Source organism: Amblyraja radiata, chromosome 13, assembly GCF_010909765.2.
Source record: "Amblyraja radiata isolate CabotCenter1 chromosome 13, sAmbRad1.1.pri, whole genome shotgun sequence".
In the NCBI taxonomy this organism is placed as follows: domain Eukaryota; kingdom Metazoa; phylum Chordata; class Chondrichthyes; order Rajiformes; family Rajidae; genus Amblyraja; species Amblyraja radiata.
The window spans coordinates 42,124,204-42,147,956 of NC_045968.1; the positions used below are offsets into that span (position 1 = coordinate 42,124,204).

General features: G+C 43.7%; 1 pseudogene; it reads left to right on the forward strand.

Moving 5' to 3' along the window:
* Nucleotides 1-7,400: 7,400 nt before the first annotated feature.
* LOC116979494 overlaps nucleotides 7,401-23,753 on the forward strand; it is a 33,434-nt pseudogene continuing 17,081 nt past the window's right edge.

Here is a 23,753-nt window from a genome sequence, read left to right on the forward strand (position 1 = left end):
TGTTCAAACTTGCAACCCAGGCGTTTAATTTTCTCATGGCATGGGTGTTTAGCTTACCTGGTAGGTAAGTAGCTGATAGCCAAATATGTCTTTCGACACACCATTGCCAAATCATGTTGACCAATTTGTCGCATGATAATGATTTTATGCCACCCATATGGTTAATATAAGCCATCACCGTAGTATTTATCAATTTGTAACCGAACATGCAAGTGCTGCATATTAGATACATATGCTTTTAAACCATAAAAGGCGCCCAACATCTCTAGATAGTTAATGCCCAGTGTAAGTAGTAATGATGACTCTAGGTTAGTCCATGTACCACTTGTGCTGGATATGGAGTTAGTCGCTCCCCAGCCTTGAGCACTGGCATCTGTTTGAATAACTAAAGTAGGGTTAGTGATAAAGATAGGGCTGAAACTATGCCAAACGTTTTCTGCCCACCACTGTAGCTCTGATATTGCTTCAGTGGGTAAGTTCATGATACGATCATAGTGACCTGTATGTCGTTTTATTGCCCGTACCTTTGCTCTCTGTAAATTTTTTGATAGTGCAAAGGTCCGAATTGTGTAGCCGGTAATGCTGCTACCATTTCCCCAATTACTCTTGCTACTTGTCGAATAGTTGGTCACTCGTTGACCATTAATTTGTTGCATGATTGTGCTAATTCAATCATTTTTGCCTTTGGCAAGGTAACAGTCATATGGACTGAGTTAATTGTGAAGCCCAGGTAGTCCATGATAGTGGATGGCTTCAACTTAGATTTATCTGGATGTAGGACGAACCCCAGAGTTTCGAGGAGCTGTTTTGTAGCTGATACTGCTGCCACAGCCAATTCCATCGTTTTACCTACTATCAGAATATCCTCCAGATATGCCATGACAATATGTTTTTGTTTTCTTAGTATTGCCATGGCTGGGTTCAATATTTTGGTGAATAATCTTGGGCTGAAGTTAGCCCATAGGGCAATGCTTTGTACCATCCAGATAAATTTTAGGTATCTGCGATGATCCTTGTATATGGGTACTAGATAGTAAGCATCTTTAAGATAAATGCTTGCCATGAAGTGTCCTTTGGAATTCAGTTGTTTGGCAGTAACATATGTCTCCATTTTGAAATGTATATACTTAACAAATTTGTTTAGTGATGTTAAGTCAATGATGATGCGACAGCCACCATCTTTTTTGGTTTTAGTGAATATATTCGATACAAATTCCAAAGGTTCATGTTTGGTCTTTTCGATGACCCCCTTTGGTTAAGTCTCACCAGTTCAGCTTGTCCCTCACGTTTCTCTTTGACGGAGGGAGAAATACCCTTTGGGGCCATTGTTGAACTGGCGGTGTTTTTTCTGACATGAATTGTATTTTATATCCACTAATGCTGTTGAGTATATACTTGTCACTCGTGACCATACCCCATGCTTCTTTAAACAAGTGTAATCTCCCCCCTGTTAATAAAGCACCCTTATTCTCTATATGCTGGTAGGGACCAGACCCACCTACCTCCATGGTTATTGGCGATTCTGTTTCTTTATTTTCCTGAAGGTTTTGTTCTGACATGCTGGCGATGTTGGGGGGAGGCGCATTTTCCAGAGGGTCCGCTGCGGGCCCTGATCTAAAAAGATCTTTGGGGATAATGTGCGGACCCCAAGCGTTCACCAGTCCCATATTGCGGACGTCGACTGGTGGATGCCGTGGGGTGCTGCCGCTTGGGTATCGGAGGTCTTGGTTTGCTCGTCCCGGGGCCTGCCCTCATTAGGCCGAAGGTTTTTGATGCTTCCTGCATCTCCTTCAGTTTTTTATTGAAATCTTTCCCAAATAGCAGCGCGTCTGTCTCCGCAGCTGGGACTTTACACAAGCCAGCAAATTTGGGATTGAGGGCAGGTCTTATGTTTCCCTCCGGAGATTGTTGATCTCAAATTGTGTGGTACACATTAATGCCAGCACATCCTGCTGGCAGGTATCCATCTCCGTGGTCTCCACGGAACGAGCAAAGGCTGTGATGGCCGACGTCAGGAGCCTTAGGATCCGCTGTAGCTTGAGTTCTTGGGTCCGGATGTGTGACCCACATGCCCCCAGACTCGGCTGTTGACACTTTTTACTTTGAGGGCCTCACAGTTTTCTGGTGCTGTGTGTTGTTTCAGCACCTCAGCGAGCACCTTTTCCAGTAATGGTTGATGCTGGCCGCCATTCTTGGTTCCAGCGGTGCTCCAGCCCGTGGGGTTGCTACAAGCGGTCCATCACACCCAACAGCTCTTCATGTTCCTGCACCCCTGGCATACTCCCGAATTCGTCCGCCTGCCCCTGTTCCAGACCAGCCCAGCCCTGGTCACCAATGCTAGCCTCCAGTAATGAGGGAGCAGAGGGCAGTGCATGAAACACTGTGGAGGGGGTGCCTGACCTCCCTCCGCGAGAGCGCTCTTTCTGTGCATCTCGCTGGAGCTGCTCCAATAGCTGTTGGATGCAGCTCAGGCGGCTGTCTCTCCTCCATTTAGGTGGAGACATGTCCCCGTCCGACGAATCGGACGCCACCGGCCGGATGCCTGTTCGGATGGCTAGACATCCAGCCCGTAGTTCAGGCACTAGTGGGACTGGGCTCGGCGCGGTGATGGGGATAGCGGAGCGCCCGGTAATAATTCCTACCGCCTTCTTCTGGAGCTTTTGTGCCTTGTAGTAGCGAGAGCGCCCCTCAAGCAGCGCGTCTCGCAGGCACCTGCTCCGTGAGCCGCTCCAGCGGCTCTCTCTCCCCCCGTGCGGGTGGAGAGACGTCCCGTCCGACATCGGGAACACCTGCCGGATGCCTCTCGAGTGGCTATGCATCCAGCCCGCTGCTCAGGTACTAGCGGGCTGGCCTCGGCACGGTGTCGGGGAATTACGGAATTACGCTCCTACCGCCTGTTGCTGCCCCCCTCCCCGACGGGAATACGTTCCTCCTTGAACGGGGGACAGTTTTGTTCCAGAGCCTTTTTCTCTGCCTGCAAAAAACACAAGCAGAAAAAGGCTCACCTGTAAAAGAAAACCCGACCTCAGGATACTCACCTGACGGTCCGTTTCATTCTGTAGCGGGAGAGCCTAACTCCCGTGGCAGCTGCTGTTGCACTGCTGGCGTAATGCCGAGCCTGCGCACTGAGCGGGTTCTTCACGTAGTCACTCACGTGACTCCGAAATAAAATCAGCTACTAACAGCCACTCAAAACAGTGACAGACCAGACCATCACTAGATGGCTAAAACAGGTCCTAACTAAGGCTGGAGTGCTCACTAGCATTTTAAATCTCACTCCAACAGGGCTGCAGCTACATCGGCAGCTATGAAGTTGGACATACCTATGGACCAAATCCTCAAGACAGCAGGATGGTCAACGGAGGAAAGTTTCCAATGACTTTATAACAAACCAGTCATTGAACCTGGAACATTTGCAGAAACAACTTTAAGTTCTATAATATAATTTACCCCATAAATAGGGGCAATAATTGGTGTTAATATGTTTACCGTTGGGTTTCAATATTGTATTGATGTCTAATGATGTTAACTCTATTCTCCCCATAATCAAGGCAGATGTGATGCATGGACTCGTTCCACGGCATGAAATCACAGAGCTTTAAAATCTTCACGTAGTCACTCACGTGACTCCGAAGTAAATTAGTAAGATTAAACGAGAACTTACCAGTTTGAAGTTTGATCGTTATTTTATGAGGAGGAACGTTGAGGGAATACGTGCCCTCCGCTCCCACCCTTGATCATATCCTGAACTGGTATCTCTTCTCTAATCTTACTATGTTTAGTCATTACAGTTATCTGTGATTTCACACCGCTGCTTTGAAGAATGACACGCATGCGTCCTGGCGGGGTTCTTCACGTATTCCCTCAACGTTCCTCCTCATAAAATAACGATCAAACTTCAAACTGGTAAGTTCTCGTTTAATCTTACTATTATTCATATCTGAGACTTGATGGTGAGAAATGGTGCACTCAATCATCATGATGGGAGAATCACAGCTCTCTTTAATCCTACCTTTACCCATTGTCTGTACAGGCACACGCACAACACCGAATGTGTGAAGTCCATTCAGCACATCAAACCCAATCCACCATTCACACTGCCACTGCAAATCAAGGATGACTTTGACACATTAATCCACGAACCTAAGTGCTAGTAGCACCATTGATGGCCTGGGCTATAGGAAGAGATTGAGCAGGCTTGGACTTTATTCCTTACAGAACTGGAGGATGAGGGTGATCTTAGAGAGCTGTCTAAGTTCATGGGAGGAATAAATAAGGTAAATGCACATAGTCTCTTAACAGAGAAGGTGAATCGAGAACCAGATGACATAGGCTTAAGGTGAGGGGGGGGGTGAGATTTAATAGGAACCTGAGGGGTAACTTTTTTTTACGCAATGCTTGGTGGATGTATGGAACAAGCTGCTGGAGAAGGTAGTTGAGGCAGGTACAATCACAATGTTAAAGAATATCAAACAGGTACATGGGCAGGATCCGCAAAGACCGCTCCCTCCGCAACTCCCTCGTCAATTCTTCCCTTCCCTCCCGCACCACCCCCTCCCCGGGCACTTTCCGTTGCAAACGCAAGAAATGCAACACCTGTCCCTTCACCTCCCCCCTCGACTCCATTCAAGGTCCCAAGCAGTCGTTCCAGGTGCGACAAAGGTTCACCTGTATCTCCTCCAACCTCATCTACTGCATCCGCTGCTCTAGATGTCAGCTGATTTACATCGGTGAGACCAAGCATAGGTTGGGCGACCGTTTCGCCGAACACCTCCGCTCAGTCCGCAATAACCTACCTGACCTCCCGGTGGCTCAGCACTTCAACTCCCCCTCCCATTCCCAATCCGACCTCTCTGTCCTGGGTCTCCTCCATTGCCAGAGTGAGTAACAGCGGAAATTGGAGGAACAGCACCTCATATTCCGTCTGGGGTCCTTGCGTCCTTATGGCATCAACATTGAATTCCCCCAATTTGGCTAGCCTGTGCTGTCTCCTCCCCTTCCTTCACCCTCTAGCTGTCTCCTCCCACCCTCCCATCCGCCCGCCCTCGGGCTCCTCCTCCTCCTCCTCCCTTTTTCCTTCTTTCTTTCCCCACCCCCCATCAGTCTGAAGAAGGGTTTCGGCCCGAAACGTCGCCTATTTCCTTCGCTCCATAGATGCTGCTGCACCCGCTGAGTTTCCCCAGCAATTTTGTGTACCATGGGCAGGATAGGTTTTGAGGGATATGGGTCAAACGTAGGCAGGTGGGACTATTGTAGTTGGGGCATGTTGGTCAGCATGGGCAAATTAGGTGTAGGGCCTGTTTCCATGCTGTATGACTATAACTCTATGACTCTGTAAGAGGTGGTCTTACAAACCTGAATTTGCAGTATCTGTTGCTCACTAGGTAACAATGGTTAAAAGTTATTAATTTGAGTATTAGTTTTAATGTTACATTTGGTGAGTCTATCGGTTCTGCCCAAAAGTTAAATATTCGATCACCATCTGATTAGGTTAACGGGATAGAGGCATCTCATTGTTGGTTAGGGGAAGATTCAGTGCCTGAAGTTGTGTAGAGGACCTGTCTTCATTTCCTTCACTTCTGTTTGCAATTGTTTGGGACAGTGACAATATCAAAATGGCAGAGGTGTGTTAATTTAGTGGCAATTATCATATTTCATGCAGCGAAGTTCTCTGAGGGTCATGGAATCATGCAACATAAAACAGGCTATTCAGACCACTGACACTGCAACCCACATCCAGTGCCCATAAGCACTAATCCCATTCTGTTCTTTTCACTTTCCCCTCAATTGCCCTCAGATTCTTATAGTACCACTATATTCATCTACACAGTGGGGAAGAATTACAGTAGCATACCTGGAGTATTGTGTGCAGTTTTGGTCCCCTAATTTGAGGAAGGACATTCTTGCAATTGAGGGAGTGCAGCGTAGGTTTACAAGATTAATTCCCGGGATAGAACTGTCATATGCTGAGAGAATGGAGTGGCTGGGCTTGTATACTCTGGAGTTTAGAAGGATGAGAGGGCATCTTATTAAAACATATAAGATTATTAAGGGTTTGGACACACTAGAGGCAGGAAACATGTTCCCGATGTTGGGGGAGTCCAGAACCAGGAGCCGCAGTTTAAGAATAAGGAGTAAGCCATTTAGAATGGAGACGAGGAAACACTTTTTCTCACAGAGAGTTGTGAGTCTGTGGAATTCTCAGCCTCAGAGGGCAGTGGAGGCCGGTTTGCTGGATACTTTCAAGAGAGATCTAGATAGGGCTCTTAAAGGTAGCGGAGTCAATGGATATGGGGCGAAGGCAGGAGCGGGGTACTGATTGGGGATAATCAGCCATGATCACATTGAATGGCGGTGCTGGCTCGAAGGGCCAAATGGCCTACTCCTGCACCTATTGTCTATTGTCTATTGTCAATACATCTAACTGCTCTCATGTCTTTGGGATCTGAGAAGAAACCTGAACATCTAGGGGAAAGCCATGTGGTCACAAATATAGCATGCAAACTCCACACGTCAGTCTCTGAACCAGGTCTCCTGAAGCCACTCCTCCAACCACTCCTAACAAAGCGACTCCTTGGACAGATGATGGAATCTAGAACAACAAACAAAGTGCTGGACCAATGCAGCAAGTCGAGCAGCATCTGGAAAGGGAAAGGAAAAGGAATTGACAACATTTTGGGTTGAGACCATTTGGGACTCAGATTGTAGAGGAAGGGCAGTCATCTTTCTATTTCTCACTCTCCCGCTCTCTCTCCCTCTCACTCTCTTTTATTTTATTTTCCAAGGACTTTATTCAGCAAAATGCATAATACAGCATACCGAAAACACATTCAAAGGTGACAATACATCAAATAATCATTACAGTGCAATGGTACAGTAATTATGTACAATACTCTCAACCCCACTCGGCGACCAGCGTTCACGGAATGCCTCCAGAGTCCCCGTGGACACCACGTGTTCTCTCTCCAGGGACACACGAGCATGGACATAGGCCCGGAAGAGGGGCAGGCAGCCAACTCAGGTCCAGGAGCAAACCGACAGGGAGGTCCCACCCTCCCGATCGCCTCTCCCCACTCCCTGCCTTGTGTCCAAACACCAAGATCATAGGACTAAAATGCAACCAAAACTTGAATAACAACCCCTTCAGATATTGGTGCAGGGGCAGCAATCTCACACTCCATATATGCGTGGAACACGGTCTCTTCTTCGCCGAAGAAAATACAGGCGGCCGGCGAGTCCGTGAACCGACTCAAAGGTTTATTACACGTCACCGCACACTCTGTGCAACACTCTCCACCCCAGGTCCCCAATGTAAAGGGAGACGACTCCATTGTAGAGGGACCTCTAGTGGGGACCGCCCCCACCTTCAGGTGGTAAAACGACCGCCAAGGTGTGTCCGGATGGAAGACGAAGGCAAGGAGGTGCAGAATGTGCAGGAACATTCTGTACAGTATGCGTCTCTTCACATCAAGCAACGGCATCCTGGGCATCTCGGAAAGGCGGCTCAAGTTGTGTGGAGCCGGCGCCCAAGAAATATCCCGGAGCCTGAACTTGATGAGCAAATCCGATGGAGCGGGGGTAAGCTCAGTCAGAACCACTCCAAGCGCATGACTCTCCTCGACACCCGCCATGACAGGGTGAGGACAGGCCACCCCCGCAGCCACAACACCCACCTCCCCCTGTGGAGCAACACGCTGGCTGAAAACAACAAAATTCCTCACTCCTAGCACATCATGATAGAAACTAAGCAAACCCTGTAAGGCGGGACGCCTGATGCCCGCCACCGGGAGCCGCGAAATCCCCCTTGGGCAATGACCCTGCAGGAAAAAATACGTTGCCAGAGAATGCCATCTGGGGGGGTTCTCCGAATACATATACCTCCGCAGAGTCCTGAGACCTCTCCCTCTCTCCCCCTCTCCCCCTCTCCCCCTCTCCCCCTCTTCCCCTCTTCCCCTCTTCCCCTCTTCCCCTCTTCCCCTCTCCCTCTCCCTCTCCCCTCTCCCCTCTCCCCTCTCCCTCTCCCTCTCCCTCTCCCTCTCCCTCTCCCTCTCCCTCTCCCTCTCCCTCTCCCTCTCCCTCTCCCTCTCCCTCTCCCTCTCCCTCTCCCTCTCCCTCTCTTTCACTTGCTCTCATTCTCTCTTGCTCTCAAAACGATAGACACAAAATTCTGGAGTAACTCAGGAGATTGGCAGCATCTCGGGAGAGAAGGAATGGGTGACATTTCGGGTTGAGACCTTTCTTCAGACTCTCTTGCCCTCTCTCTCTCACCTCTCACCTTATCTCTCTATGATCTTCTCTCTCTCCCGCCCTCTCTCTCTCATCACCCTCTGTCTCTCTATCTTGCCCTTGCCCTCTATTTTGCCCTCACCCTCTGTCTCTCTCCCTCTCTCTCCCTCGCTCTCTCCCTCAATCTCACTCTCTCTCTCCCTCGCTTTAAACTTGGATATGGAGGCAGGGATTTGCCTCACGGGTGTGAGAGTGTATCAATCAGATATATCCTTGATTTTTATAGATTGTACACCGGGTTATTTTGTGATGCATTGTCAGTTCCTGATTGCCACAATCATGCGTTGAAGTTCTTAAATTCCAATTGTATATCAATTGTTCGCGTCTGCCATTATTTGTGTGCATGCTGTTTTGAGATGACCATGACTTATGTGGGAACTTAAAGTCAGGCATGTTCTGAGTTGGGTCTTTCATGTTATGCATATTTATCAAACGCTTTCATAATTTTGAACACAGCTTGTTCTATGGAGCTTAAAAACATTTGAAGTTTGTGATGTCAATTTTTTTACATTTTCTGCCTGCATTTACTTAAATAAGAAACATAGCAGGACATTGAATCCTTGTGCGTCCTTTAAAATTCCATAGGATCATGGCTAATCTTTTACATCAGCATTGTTTTCCTGCACTAAATCAATATCCAGTGTTCCACTAATATCTAAAAATCTATCACTTTCTGTGAAATGTAGAATGAGGAACTAGGTGTGTGCCAGTCATGATGTGTAGAACCAGGTGCGTGCCAGTCATGATGCTGATCTATACCCCACTATTCCCTGCCTGTTCGTGTATCTGTCGAAATGTTTCTGAAATGTTGCTATTGTAAATGGTTCTACCACTTCCCCAGTCAGCATGTTCCAGTCAATTACCATTCTCTGTGTAAAAAAAACTTGGTTTATAAACTTCCTTTAAAACCTATCCCTCACATCTCTTTTACGTTTCTGGCTCTTACCTTAAACTTATGCCTTTCGGCATTTGGCCGTTCTACCCTGGGAACAAAGACTCTGATTGTCTACCCTATCAACTGCTTTATACCTTTATCAGGTCACCTCTCAGCCTGCAATGCTCCAAAGAAAACATGCCAAGTTTATCCAACCTTACCTTATAGACTAATATAGATGACATTCCAGAATTCATCTTCATCACTTCCACTAAAAACTCAATCAAATTTGTGAGATAGGATAGGACTGCAGCCGAAAGCCAAACTGACTGTTCCTGATAAGACCATGTATTTCCAAATGTGAGTAAACCATGTGGCTAGGAATATACAGTAATCCAACAATTTCCCTAGGACCAATGTAAGACTCACCAGCCACTAGTTTCCTGGGTTCTCTCTGTTCACCGTCTTAACAACATTGTCTGTTCTGCAGTCTCTGGCACCTCACCTGTGGCTAAAGAGGATCTCCGTCAAGCTCCTAGCAATCTCCTCCCTTACTTGCCTCAATATTTTTGCATAGATCCTATCAGGCCCTGTGAGTTTTCCACCTATATGTTTTTGAAGACACCCAACACCTGATGTCAACATGCTCTAGAATATCTACATGTCCCTCTCTAATCATATCATCATCCCTGTCCTTCCCCCTGGCAAATACCAATGCAAAGTACTCATTAAGGATTGTCAATAATCAATGTTCTTTATTGTCATAAATCCTTTTCTTTGTCCTTGAGTGGATCTACTCTTTCCGTAGCTCCCATCTTGCTCAATATTTACATTATATATTATATTACAATGTTATCATTATATTACATTACATAATATATATTATATTACATCATAATATATACATAATACAAAAATGCTTTTTAAGTGTTCTTTAATCATACTTGGTGACGACATTTTATGGCCCTTGTAAGCTTGTAAGCTAATCTTTTACATTCCTTGTTTAAGTTCTTGCTGGTTTCCTTTACATTCCACGAGGACCTAATCTTATTTTAGTTTCCTAAACCTTATATAATCATCCTTATTTTTTGACGAAACTTAAAATATCTCTTGATATCCAAGGTTCCCGAACCTTGTCATCCTTATCTTTCATCCCCATGGGAACATCCTGATTTCAAATCAACTGCCCTTTCAAAGCTCACACATGCCATATGTGGATACATCCTCAAACAGCTGCTTCTAATCTACTTTCCCCAGCTCGTGCCTAATACTGTTGTGATTAGCCATCCCTCAATTTAGCACCTTCACTGAGGTCCAGTCTTATTCTTATCCTAAACTATCTTAAACTTTGGTCACTGATCCCAAAATTCCCAAATCTTCGATCAGCTGGCCGGGCTCATTCCCCAAGGTCTGGTATGACCCCAGATCAAGAAACCCTCCCGTCTTGAATATAATCAGCAGTTTAACGTCTACACCCCCCCTTGGTTAGATAATTCCATGGATTCACTACCTTCTGGATAGAAACATTCCTTTTCATCTTTGTTCTCAATCACTGACCCTTATTCTAAGAACATGACCCCTGGTTTTAGACATCTCCAGCAGGAGAAACATGATCCCTGTATCAACCATGTTAACCCCAGTAGAAACGTTCTATGTTTCTAGGGGAGGCACAGTGACACAGTGGTAGACTTGCTGCCTTACAGCATCAGTGAATCAGATTTGATCCTAACTATGGGTGCTGTCTGTATGAAGTTTGTACGTTCTCCCTGTGTCCGTATGAGTTTTCTCCAGCTGCTCTGGTTGCCTCCCACATTCCAAAGATGTACAGGTTTGTAGGTTAATTGGCTTCTATAAATTGTCCTTAGTGTGTTGGATGGCACTAGTGTATGAGGTGATTGTTGGTCAGTGCATATTCTGTCTCCACGTTATATCTAAACTAACCTAAACTAAACTAAATCTCTGATCTGTTATTCTTCTTCAATCTTTCATTATTTCTTTTAAAAACAAAAACTCAATGTGTCCATTTTATTCACCAAAGTGGATGTCTTTACATTTTTCTACATTATATTCCATATGCCATTTGCTCTCCATTCACTTAATCTGAAAGCACTCTGCATTCTCCTCACAGCCCACACTGCCATCCAGCTATGTCAAAGCATTCTTCTTTCTCAAGATGATTCAGATGACAAATTTTAACAACTGCACATTCGGACATTGATGAAGAACGCAAACCTAACTTCATGCTGGTCCAAGTCTTTGATTCAGAAACTTCTTTGAGTCTCTTATAGGAGGACTTTAAGTGAAACCCATTCACTAACAATCAGTCACAGAGCTTAAGTAACAGTGAAAACATAAGGAATGTTAAAAATGTTTCCAATGTGCCAACCAGATTTTTTCCCTCTTCAAAAAGAGGCACAACTGTGACCTGATTCGCACTTCAGTGGCCATTATAAGCTTTCCCCCATTCAATTAAGCTTCACTAAATTCATTAGCTCCATCTGCATTTTCAACCAAATTTTAAAGGCTAACTTTAAACACACATAAAAGAGAGAAATAAAAAAATGACCGTGACACAGAAATCAAAAAGGTTCTTACGAATATAAACAAGCAAACACATTCTTCTTGGTTTGTGCCGAATGCCACAGTTTTAAAACACTGAAAATATCCAAACATTAAAAACCTTTTAATGCAAACTTCTGCCTGATTCTTCTGAGCAATAATGAAATAAAATAACTCAAGTGGTCTCAAAATGTGTTTACACATCCTCCCCATCCCTTTCTGCTTTCCACAGAAACCACTCTTTCCATGAGTCCATGTTTCACTCATCCCTTCCCACTCATCCCTCAGCCTAGGAGACATATGACTGTCATGTAATTGACATGTGGAACCAAGAGCAAAAATATGCCATTCAATACTGTTCTCCTGAGACCATACTCAGAGGTGTGACCTTGAAACCAGTCAGGACAGTGGCAACATTGGAAGGGATGGCCACCCGAGTAATGCATTTTGTGGTGGCTGGGGTCTGGTGATGAGTTCCTGGAGGCAGTCAGATGTCACGTGCCCCAGACCTTGACATGTGAGAGGAGGTTGCAAACAATTTGTAGAGGTGCAGAGATTTGACGGCTAGGAGGCCACTGGTGAAAGGGATTGCACTGTTTGGAGGAATTGCAGGGTTAGCGGGTCAGGAAGGACACTAATTATTTCAACCCCCCCACCACCACCACCACTCTGGAAATTGGATAAATCTCATTGTGGTAGAGGGTTGACATCTTAGGAGCAAAAAAAAACGTACTGGAGGAAATTAACGTCAGGCAGCATCTGTGGAGATACTTGGACAGACGATGTTTCAGGTCAGGACCTTCTTCAGACCGAGCTCTGAATTGTCACCAACCCACTTTCCTTCATGGAGGCTGCCTGAACCACTGAGTTCCTCCAGCATGAAGAAACAAATTACAGATGCTGGTTAATACACAGAAGAACATTATTGTAAGTGCTGGAGTAACTCAGCGGGTCAAGCAGCATCTCTGGAGAACATGGATAAGTGATGATTCGGGTCGAGACCCTTCTTCAGGCTGATTGCAGGGGGCAGGGGTAGATGGGGAAAGGCAGGACCAAGAGTGGATTACTTGCCCTCTCCCCTTTTCCAGCTCTTTTCCCATTCCCTACAATCAGTCTGTAAAAAAGGTCTCGACCTGAAACGTCACCAATCCATGTTCTCCAGACTTCCTCTGCAGTTTGTTTATTTTGCTCAATGTTGCAGCATCTGCAGTCTCTTGTGTCTCCATGAAATGCAAGGTTGTAGGCCACGACTCTGCTAGTCTTTCAGATTGGACCTGCTAAATCAAAACCAAAAGTACCTAATGAGGGCTCCCAGACCAAAGTACCCAGCATCCCATGCTATGCTGCAAAAGCAATGCCAGAAGATTAAAAAAAAGCATCATCAGATGTAGAATTTGTCTCAGAATTGTAAGATTGACTTATGTCAGGAAATTTCCAGGTGAATTTTCCAACTGGTCCAAGGCAACATGGTCATTATTGTTGCACAACAAACTGCAGGCGATGGTATTTTGTAGGGCATACAAAGCGCTGGAGTAATTCAGCGGATCAGGTAGGAATTCTGGAAGACATGTATAGGTGATGTGTCGGGTCAGGACTCTTCTGAAATGAGTTGTAATAGGGGGAGAAAACTGGAAAAGAGGTTGGAGCAGAACAAAGCCTGGCAAATGAGAGGTGGATACAGGTGAGGGGGGTATTAATTGGCAGATGGGTAGACAAAGGCTAGTGATCAAAAGGAGACAAAAGAGGACAAAAAGAGGCAAAAAAGAGACAATGCCGGCAACTAGCCCAGAATGTCAACTTGGCTGGCTTGGACTAATTAGACCAAAGGGCCTGTTTTCCTGCTGTATAGCTCCGTGAGTCTATGATGCATCTGTGGGCATTATGCTGAAGAACGTGTTAACCAACAAATGTATTTACAGTATAATGGTATTCAGCTGACATCTGGATAGGGGCATCTTAATCCGCTGTTTAAGCAGGTAGCTGCAGTTCACATAAATCTGTCTAGCAGTCATTTGTTGCATTCACGTATCCATGGAAGGCACAACTTGTCCAGGGTGAATGCGTCATATGCTATGCCTGGCTATTTGCCAATCACCAGAAGGATCATTTTCTGAGTTATCTATACCACCTGCACTTTGAGGGAAGATAGCCTTTTATGGTTATTTTATGTCTTTTGGATTGATTAGTGGCAGCTGGGGGTTGCTTCATTAAATCCTTAGGATAAACTTATTTTTAAAATCTAGCTGAGAATAAAACTGGAGAGAGTAGAAGGTGAAAGAAGCCAAGTTCCACGTATACTAATGCCGTAGGATCAATAAAGTAGGAGTGTGCTCTTCAGAAATGAACAACGGTAGCCTGGCAACTCATGTTCATTGTATCACATTAAGAGTCAAACAGAAAACCTCCGTGTATTCTGTGTTGCTTATTGTGGTTTTGTGAGTTATGCAGAATGATGTTAGCGAGTTGGAAAGAAAATAATGTGGGGTACTAGCCCCCAAATTATTATCACAACCCACACCACAATAGACTATAGACAATACACAATACACAATAGACAATAGACAATAGGTGCAGGAGTAGGCCATTCGGTTCTTTGAGCCAGCACCAACATTCAATGTGATCATGGCTGATCATTCCCAATCAGTACCCCGTTCCTGCCTTCTCCCCATATCCCCTGACTCTGCTATCTTTAAGAGCCCTATCAAGCTCTCCCTTGAAAGTGTCCAGAGAACTGACCTCCACCACCCTCTGAGGCAGAGAATTCCACACTCACAACTCTCTGTGTGAAAAAGTGTTTCCTCACATCTGTTCTAAATGGCTTATCCCTTATTCTTAAACAGTGGCCCCTGGTTCTAGACTCCCCCAACATCGGGAACATGTATCCTGCCTCTAGCGTGTCCAAACCCTTAATAATCTTATATGTCTCAATAAGATTCCCTCTCATCCTTCTAAACTCCAGATAATACAAGCCCAGTCGCTCCATTCTCTCAGCATATGACAGTCCCGCCATCTCGGGAATTAACCTTGTAAACCTACGCTGCACTCCCTCAATAGCAATAATGTCCTTCCTCAAATTAGGGGAACAAAACTGTACACAATACTCCGGGTATGGTCTCAATAGGGCTCTGTACTACTGCAGAAGGACCTCTTTGCTCCTATACTCAATTCCTCTTGTTATGAAGGCCAACGTGCCATTCGCTTTCTTCAATGCCTGCTGTACCTGCATGCTTACGTTCATTGACTGATGAACAAGGACTCCCAGATCCCGTTCTACTTCCCCTTTTCCCAACTTGACACCATTTAGATAATAATCTGCTTTCCAGTTTTTGCTATGAAAGTGGATAACCTCACATTTATCCACTTTAAACTGCAGCTGCCATGCATCCACCCAATCACCCAACCTGTCCGTCACCTCGCATTCTCATAGCATCCTCCTCACAGTTCACACTGCAATGCAGCTTCGTTTTATCTGCAAATATGCTAATGTTACTTTGAATCCCTTCATCTAAATCATTCATGTATATTGTAAATAGCTGCGGTCCCAGCACCGAGCCTTGCGGTACCCCAGTAGTCACTGCCTACCATTCTGAAAGGGACCCGTTAATCTCTACACTTTGTTTCCTGTCTGCCAGCCAATTTTCTATCTATGTCAGTACTCTACCACCAATACCATGTGCCCTAATTTTGCCCACAAATCTCCTATGTGGGACCTTATCAAATGCTTTCTGAAAGTCCAGGTACACTACATCCACTGGCTCTCCCTTGTTCGTTTTCCTAGTTACATCCTCAAAAAATTCCAGAAGATTAGTCAAGCATGATCTCCCCTTCATAAATCCATGCTGATTCGGACCGATCCTGTTACTGTTATCCAATGTGCCGCTATTTCATCTTTTATGATTGACTCCAGCAGCTTCCCCACCACCCATGTCAGGCTAACTGGTCTATAATTCCCTGTTTTCTCTCTCCTGCCTTTCTTAAAAAGTAGGATAACATTAGCTACCCTCCAATCCACAGCAACTGATACTGAATCTATAGAACATTGGACAATTATCACCAATGCATCCACGATTTCTAAAGCCACTTCCTTAAGTACCCTGGGATGCAGACCATCAGGCCCTTGGGATTTATCAACCTTCAGTCCCATTAGTCTACCCAATACCATTTCCTGCCTAATGTGGATTTCCTTTAGCTCCTCCGTGACCCCAGATCCCCTGGCCACTAGTACATCAGGAAGATTGTTTTTGTCCTCCTTGGTGAAGATCCAAAGTACCTGTTCAACTCATCTGCCATTTCCCTGTTCCCCATAATAAATTCACCTTTTTCAGTCTTCAATGGTCCATCTTTGGTCTTAACTATTTTTTTCTTCTTCACATACCTATAGAAGCTTTTACTATCCTCCTTTATATTCTTGGCTAACTTACCTTCGTAACTCATATTTTTTCCCCGCATTGCCTTTTTAGTTATCTTCTGTTGTTCTTTAAACATTTACCAATCCTCTTGCTTCCCGCTCATCTTTTCCACGTTGTAATTCGTCTCTTTTATTTTTATACTGTCCCTGACATCCCATGTCAGCCACAGTTGTCCCTTATTCCCCTTGGAATCTTTCTTCCTCTTTGGAATAAACTGATCTTGCACCTACTGTATTAGTCCCAGAAATACCTGCCATTGTTGTTCCACTGTCATCCCTGCTGGGGTATCTTTCCAGTCAACTTTGGCCAGCTCCTCCTTCATGGCTCCATAGTCCCCTTTATTCAATTGTAATAGTGACACCTCCAATTTACCCTTCTCCCTCTCCAATTGTAGATTAAACCTGACTATATTATGGTCACTGCCTCCTAATGGCTCCTTAACCTCAAGTTCCTTTATCAAATTTGGTTCATTACATAACACCAAATCCAGAATTGCCTTCTCCCTGGTATGCTCCAATACAAGCTGCTCTAAGAATCCATCACAGAGGCACTCCACAAACTCCCTTTCTTGGGGTCCAGTACCAACCTGATTTTACCAGTCTACCTGCTGTTGAAATCTCCCATAACAACCATAGCATTAACTTTACTACATGCCAATGTTAACTCCTGATTCAACTTGCACCCTATATCCACCCCTTCCCATCACATGAAACTCCATGATGGGAGCATAATTTTATGATAAGATCACTGTAATCTATTAATTGCAGATAGCATTAGAGATTAGTTTAGTTTAGTTTAGTATAGTTTAGTTTATTGTCGCATGTCACCGAGGGACAGTGAAAAGCTTCTGTTTGCAAGCAATCCAGTCAAATGAAAGATTATCCAAGAATACAATCAAGCCGTCCACAGTGCACAGATAAAGGATAAAGGGTACAGCATTTAGTGCAAGGTAAAGTCTGATAAAGTCTGATTAAAAATATTTCAAAGGTCTCCAATGAGGTAGATCCTTTTAATATCAGATTATCTTTTGCTTGGAGAACTGGTGCTTTAAAGTATGGGGAACAGCTTAAAATAACCCATTGCAAAATGTCACAATATATTCATAACTGCTGGTTTTATTGTTGATATTCTTCTCAATAGAAATTTTTAAAGAAGCAGTAGGAATCTTTGTTTTGCCCAAATTGCAAATCTTTCTTTATAAATGAGTAGGTAATTTAGTTGCGATGTGGACATCTCTTTTTGCCACCCTAATCCTATGTTTCAGATTCATTTTAAAGTGAAATCTATTATCTGTGTATGTTTTTCTTAAATGTTTGAATGAAGTTATTACATTTTGTAATGTTTACAGTCCTGTCTGACATGCTATATACTTAGAGTGCTATTGGTGAGGGATAATGATGTTCATTTGAAATAATGACAACTAACATTCATGTCAACGAGATTGGATTGTTTTGTGGCCTTGCAGTTTCTAATCTGATGGCAGGGTCAAGGGCATCCTGAATGCTCAAAGACAGGCTTGTTTCACTCTCTGTAAGGACATGCACTGACTTATTTTCAACAATGCACGTAGCCACTTTGTAAGTGGGTACACTAATATACTGTGAAATTACTGCAAATCCAGGACTTCAAAGATTTTGAGACCAGTCTACTCCTTCGCAGAAAGGTTTGGTTAATTATCTAAGTAGACAGATCTAGGAATATAGGAATATTGAAGGATGCGTGGATATACAACATAACCTTATTGTTAATTTTTGATGTGTTGTCGTTCACAGTATACATATTTTCAATAGTCCTATTTTCCAAAACATAATATTGTGCACATTTTGTCTGTGCCACTGAGGCTTATACAAGGAAATATTGCATTTACATGTTTATGCACTGTCAATTTGTTATACTTGTACTCGATCTCCCCTAGATCTGATTGATTATATTGATCCAGGAATAATGCTCAAATACAAAATCTCAATGTAAGCTTTTAAAATTATCTCAGCATATTAAACATAGATAATTGGAACTGAATTTAATGCAGACACATATTTTAAGAGTCTTAATACTTTGATTTAAAAATTACATATGTCTTTATGTGAAGTGTTTGTGCTTGTTTTTGTTCAGATTGATAATTAAATTGGTTGAAGTACAAATATTTACTGGTTGGCTTAATTTTCTCTGCAATTTATAGATATACTGATCCAGGAATGATCTCCATCCAAGCATTATTTTTTTTTGGCACGCAAGTTATGCGTTTATTAGGATCCAACTGTATTTAAAATTGTGCAATATGTAAATTGCTTTACAGTGTTGCATTTGATGTGATCTCAAGCCAAATGCAGCATTTCATCTTTGCCGTTGTGCAATTTTCAAAATAAACATTTTTTAATGGAAAACAAAGTTTTATTTGGCAAATAATTTCCCTGACGACTACAGATGCTGAAAGGGATGAAGACTCTTTGACCTAAAATGTTAATTCTGTTTCTCTTTCTGCTGACCTGTCAAGTGTTTGCCGAATTTTCCGTTTATATTTCACATTTCCAGCATTTAAGGTTTATATGATTTTCAATTTATCCAACTCTTCTATTTGGTCCATTATATTGCAGACAGCATTTTAATGACCATCTGTCTGAAGATCCATACAACAGCATATTATACCCCATTTTCATCACTCTTGGGAAAATCAATTGTGCACAACTAAACGGGTTCTTTTAAAATTAGAATTTGCTTTATTGATTCCAATATGCAATCTTGCAGAATCTAAATGTTTGTGAAACACGCGACAAATTATATTTTTGCAAATATGCATCCTAGTCCTATGATCCGATGAAGACAGCTGTACAAGATGTTGGTAAGGCTACATTTGGAGTATTGTGTATAATTCTAGTCACCCTACCATAGAAAATATGACATTAAACTGGGGAGGGTGCAAAAAAGATGTAAGGATGTTACCGGGTCTTGAGAATTTGAGTTATAGAAAAAGGGTGGGATAGACTTGGACTTTTTATCCTGAAGTGTAGAAGGCTGAGGGGTGACTTTACAGAGATTTATAAAAACACGCGGGGCATAGATAAGGTGAAGAATCACAGTCTTACCCCCAGGGTAAGGTAGTATAAAACTAGAGGGAATAGGTTTAAGGTCGGGATAGAAATGTTTTGAAAGCAACCCAAGGGGCATCATTCTCGCACAGAGGGTGGTGCATAACACAATGAGCTGACAGAGTAAATGGTAGCAGAAGGAAAAATGACAGTGTTTAAGAAACATTTATACAGGTGTAAGGATTGGAAATGTTTGGTGGGATATGGGTCAGGCTCAGGCAAATGGGACTAGTTCACTTGGTATAGTTGAGTTGAGCTGGTGTGTCTATTTCACTGCTATATGGGTCAATAGATAAAAGACAATAGATAATAGGTGCAACAGTAGGCCATTCGGTCCTTTGAGCCTGCACCGCCATTCAAAGTGATCATGGCTGATCATCCCCAATCAGTAACCCGTTCCTGCCTTCTCCCCATATCCCCTGACTCCGCTATCTTTAAGAACCCTATCTACCTCTCTCTTGAAAGTATCCAGAGAACCGGCCTCCACTGAGGCAGAGAATTCCACAGACTCACAACGCTCTGTGTGAAAAAGATGGGCCAATGATGCTAAGGCAAAAAAATATATATGTGTTTTACCTGAAATGTAATCTCTGTTTCTTTTCTTACTGATGCGGCTGAACCTGCTGATAGTTTCCTGTATTTTTCGTTTAAAAAAATGGAATTGGTGGGCAGCTAACAGTGAATAGTCAGCGGTGGAGGGCAAGTGAGAAAGGGGTTCTCAGAAGAACAGTGTGTTTACCAGAACTTGAATCTACTCAATAAGACAAGCAGTGACTTCCCCGAAGGGCAGGGACATGAGATGTTGAACCATCTCTCATGGTTTCCCATCTGTCAATTGCAAACCATTGTTCCGGCAGAGTTGCAGGTGAACTCCCAAGAGCACTCTTCAGATTCCAGCCTTCACACACCCAGTGGGAACATGACAGCTTACAAGCCACTGGTATGAATATTGATTTCTCCAACTTCAAGTAACCCTTGCATCCCCTCTCTCCCCATTCCTCCCCCACCCTAGCCATCGTACTAGTTTCACCCTTGTTCTGTTGAATTTCACCATTTGTATTACTCGTTATCACCTTCCCTGCATCCAACAACGGACCATTGTGGTCTCCACCTTCCCTTGATTATTGTTGCTGGCTTTGATCTGTCTCTTTGCATATCTTTCATTAATTTGTTCTATGTACCTTGTTTCCCTCTCCCCTGATTCTCAGGCTGAGAAGTCACCTATTCCTTTTCTCCAGAGATGCTGTCTGACCTGCTGAGTTACTCCAGTTTATTGTGTTTATCTTCAGTTAAAATCTGGTCATTGGTAAGACTCAGCTAGCTGCTGCAGTCAGAGAAGAAAGGCAAATGTAATAATATAAAACCAATGAATCGTTGCAGTTTAAAGCACAGAAGGGCCACCATGTCTGAGCCTTAATTTATGGCTTGTGGATTCCAAATCAATCCCACATGCCCGCTCTCGCATGTAGATTTCTATTTTCTCATTCAAATATTTATCTAAATATCCCCCAAGTTGCAAGTTCTCTATCTTCAATGTTCCCCGCAGCAACTTACTCCACGTTCCAGTAACCCTCTCACGATATGGCAACAAATATTTTATCAGCCTTCAGCTTAATGTTGGTATCAAATGTGTAATAACGGACACTAATGTCTGGAATGCAATGCATTAGAAGCTTGCCACCCATTTCTTGCTTCTTGCTGTGAGAACATATTTTACTTTAAATGCTATCATGCTCTGTACATGAAAAGGCCCAATTAAACAAGCGGATTAGACGCTTTCATTCTTAATGTTCCATTTTATATTTCACAAACACCTTTTAGCATGTCGATCTCACTATTGGACTGGAGTTTAGTTTAGTTTTTAGTTTTAGTTTAAGAGATAGAGCGCGGAAACAGGCCCTTCAGTCCACCGGGTCCACGCTGACCAGCGATCCCCGCACACTAATGCTCCTGTCCCACTTAGGAAACCTGAACGGAAATCTCTGGAGACTTTGCGCCCTACCCAAGGTTTCCGTGCGGTTCCCGGAGGTTCCCAGAGGTTTTTTGTCAGTCTCCCTACCTGCTTCCACTACCTGCAACCTCCGGCAACCACCTGCAACCTCCGGGAACCGCACGGAAACCTTGGGTGGGGCGCAAAGTCTCCAGAGGTTTCCGTTCAGGTTTCCTAAGTGGGACAGGGGCATTACACTATCCTGCACACCAGGGACAACTTACAATTTTACTAATCCAGTTAGCCTACAAACCTGTACTCCTTTGGAGTGTGGAAGGAAACTAGAGCACCCGAAGAAAGCCTACGTAGGTCACTGGGAGAACGGACAAACTCCATGCAAACAGCATCCGTAGTCGGGATCGAACCCGGGTCTCTGGCGTTGTAAGGCAGCAACTCTACTGCTGCACCACTGCGGTGGCGTAACAGATGATGATGTTAAAGGATTGCTTTTGGTTCTTGTTACCCTGCTGTACAGTCTGCCCTCACGTGCAAAGTTACAAGATGAGGGCAGAGGAGACACAGTGAAGGAGTCTGAGATAGACTAATGTAGACTGTGATACAGTTGGGTATATGATCTATGAGAAAGACCTCCAGAAAATGCACATTATCGTGGCCTTCCATTCATCTGTCTTCTCAATTCTTTGACCTCTTCTTTTTCCCATAGCTTTGTTGGCATGAAGATGGCACAGTGGCACAGCTATCAGTGCTGCCTCCTCACGCCTTCGGTAATTCAAGTTTGATCCGGGCCTCAAGTGCTATCCTGACACAGTTGGAAAGTTCCCTCTGTGACCACATCGGTTTACTCTGAGTGCCCCATTTTCCTCCCACTTCCAAAAGGCATGCAGATTGCTAGATTAATTGACCCCTACTGTGTAATAAGTTGTGGAAATCTAGGAGACATACGTGTCATCAAATGCTGGAAACTTGAGCAAAGTGCTGGAGGAACCCAATGGGTCAGGCAACATCTAGGGTGGGAATGTAGAATCTAGTAGAAGGTGCTGGAAGAATGAAATGGGATGAATCTAATATTTTGTCAATGGTGCTTGATGGGTGGTGTGGACTCAGAGGTCCCAAGGACATTCAAGAGTCAAGCCTGTTTTATTATCATATGTTCCAGACAGAACAATGCAAATTCTTACTTGCAGCAGCACAACACGTAAAAAAACAAACAAACAAACAATTAAAGAGCAAAAAGACAGAACCCAAACCATCTTCGGTGCCCAAATATGGTAATAGATTGTTTGCTGCCATCGGATGGATCAAGGGAGTCACAGATATTTTACCTTTTCACAGGATTGATTGGTTCTACATAAAATATGTAAGAGGAGGAAAGCAACTTCTCAAATACTGCTGGCCGGCCAGAGAGTTCCTTGGCTTTTTCTGCTCTGACTGTATGCCATTCTATTTGACTTAACTTTCTTAATTCAAGCACTAATAATATAATGTACCAACACTTCAAGCGTGGTATGCAACAACTAACCCTGGATCAAGGAGGGTATTTTTTTAGTCTGAAGACCAGTCTGAAGAAGGGCTCCGACCTGAAACGTCACCTACATCTTTTCTCCAGTGGCGTTGCCTGACCCGCTGAGTTACTCCAGCATTCTGTATCTATCTTCGGCAAAAACCAGCATCTGCAGTTCCTTCCTGCAGCAAGTAAGAATGTCATTGTTCTATCTGTGACATATGACAATAAAATTATCTTGACTCTCATGACTCTTGCCTATTTTTAAAAATGTAATTAGGATCTGAGGCAGGATCACAGCAGCGATTGATTTCCCCTTCTACTGGTGCTGTTTAACAGGGAGAGTTCTTAAACAATCCATGTTTTTCAAAACTCTCCCCGTAGCTAATACCTGTGAACCCAGGCAGCATTTTGATGAACCTCTTCTGCATCCTCTCCAAATCCTTTACATGCTTCCTTTAATGGTGCAACCAGAATTGAACATAATATGCAAAAAGGCAGTATTAGTAAAATGTTATAAAGCTGCACCATGCCCTCTTGAACACACTGCTCTTCAGATCCTTGTGCAGATTTCCTGCACCCAATGTGAGCAATCTTACAGCCAACAAACTCCATGTCCCCCAACCAATACTGAAGCACCACACCACTCATTCCTAGCCAACACCACACAGGTTGGAAGAATGGTTACCCAGTGGTGTAGCGCCATAAGGACAACTTCCTGAACGCGAAGCTCTGAGAAAAGGTTTAATAAACAAGAATTGAACCCTTAAACTCATTTCCCTGAAAGAGGCCACACAGAATGTTTTGCAACTGTTATTAAGAATTTTACAATTTTTTTGAGCTTTTCAAAATACTTTCAGTGAAATTACTTGTGCTATTTTAATGCTGAAGGGATGATATAGATGTATTTCTAGACACATGTTTCCATCAAATTCTGTGTTATTATTTCCCCTGTTGAGCAAAGTGTAGATATGTTAAGTGGAACACAAAGTGCTGGTGTAACTCAGCAGGCCAGGAAGTAACTCTGGAGGACATGGATTCATTTAAGGGTTCATTTTTCCCCAGTTGTATCAGACAAAGAGCCTGC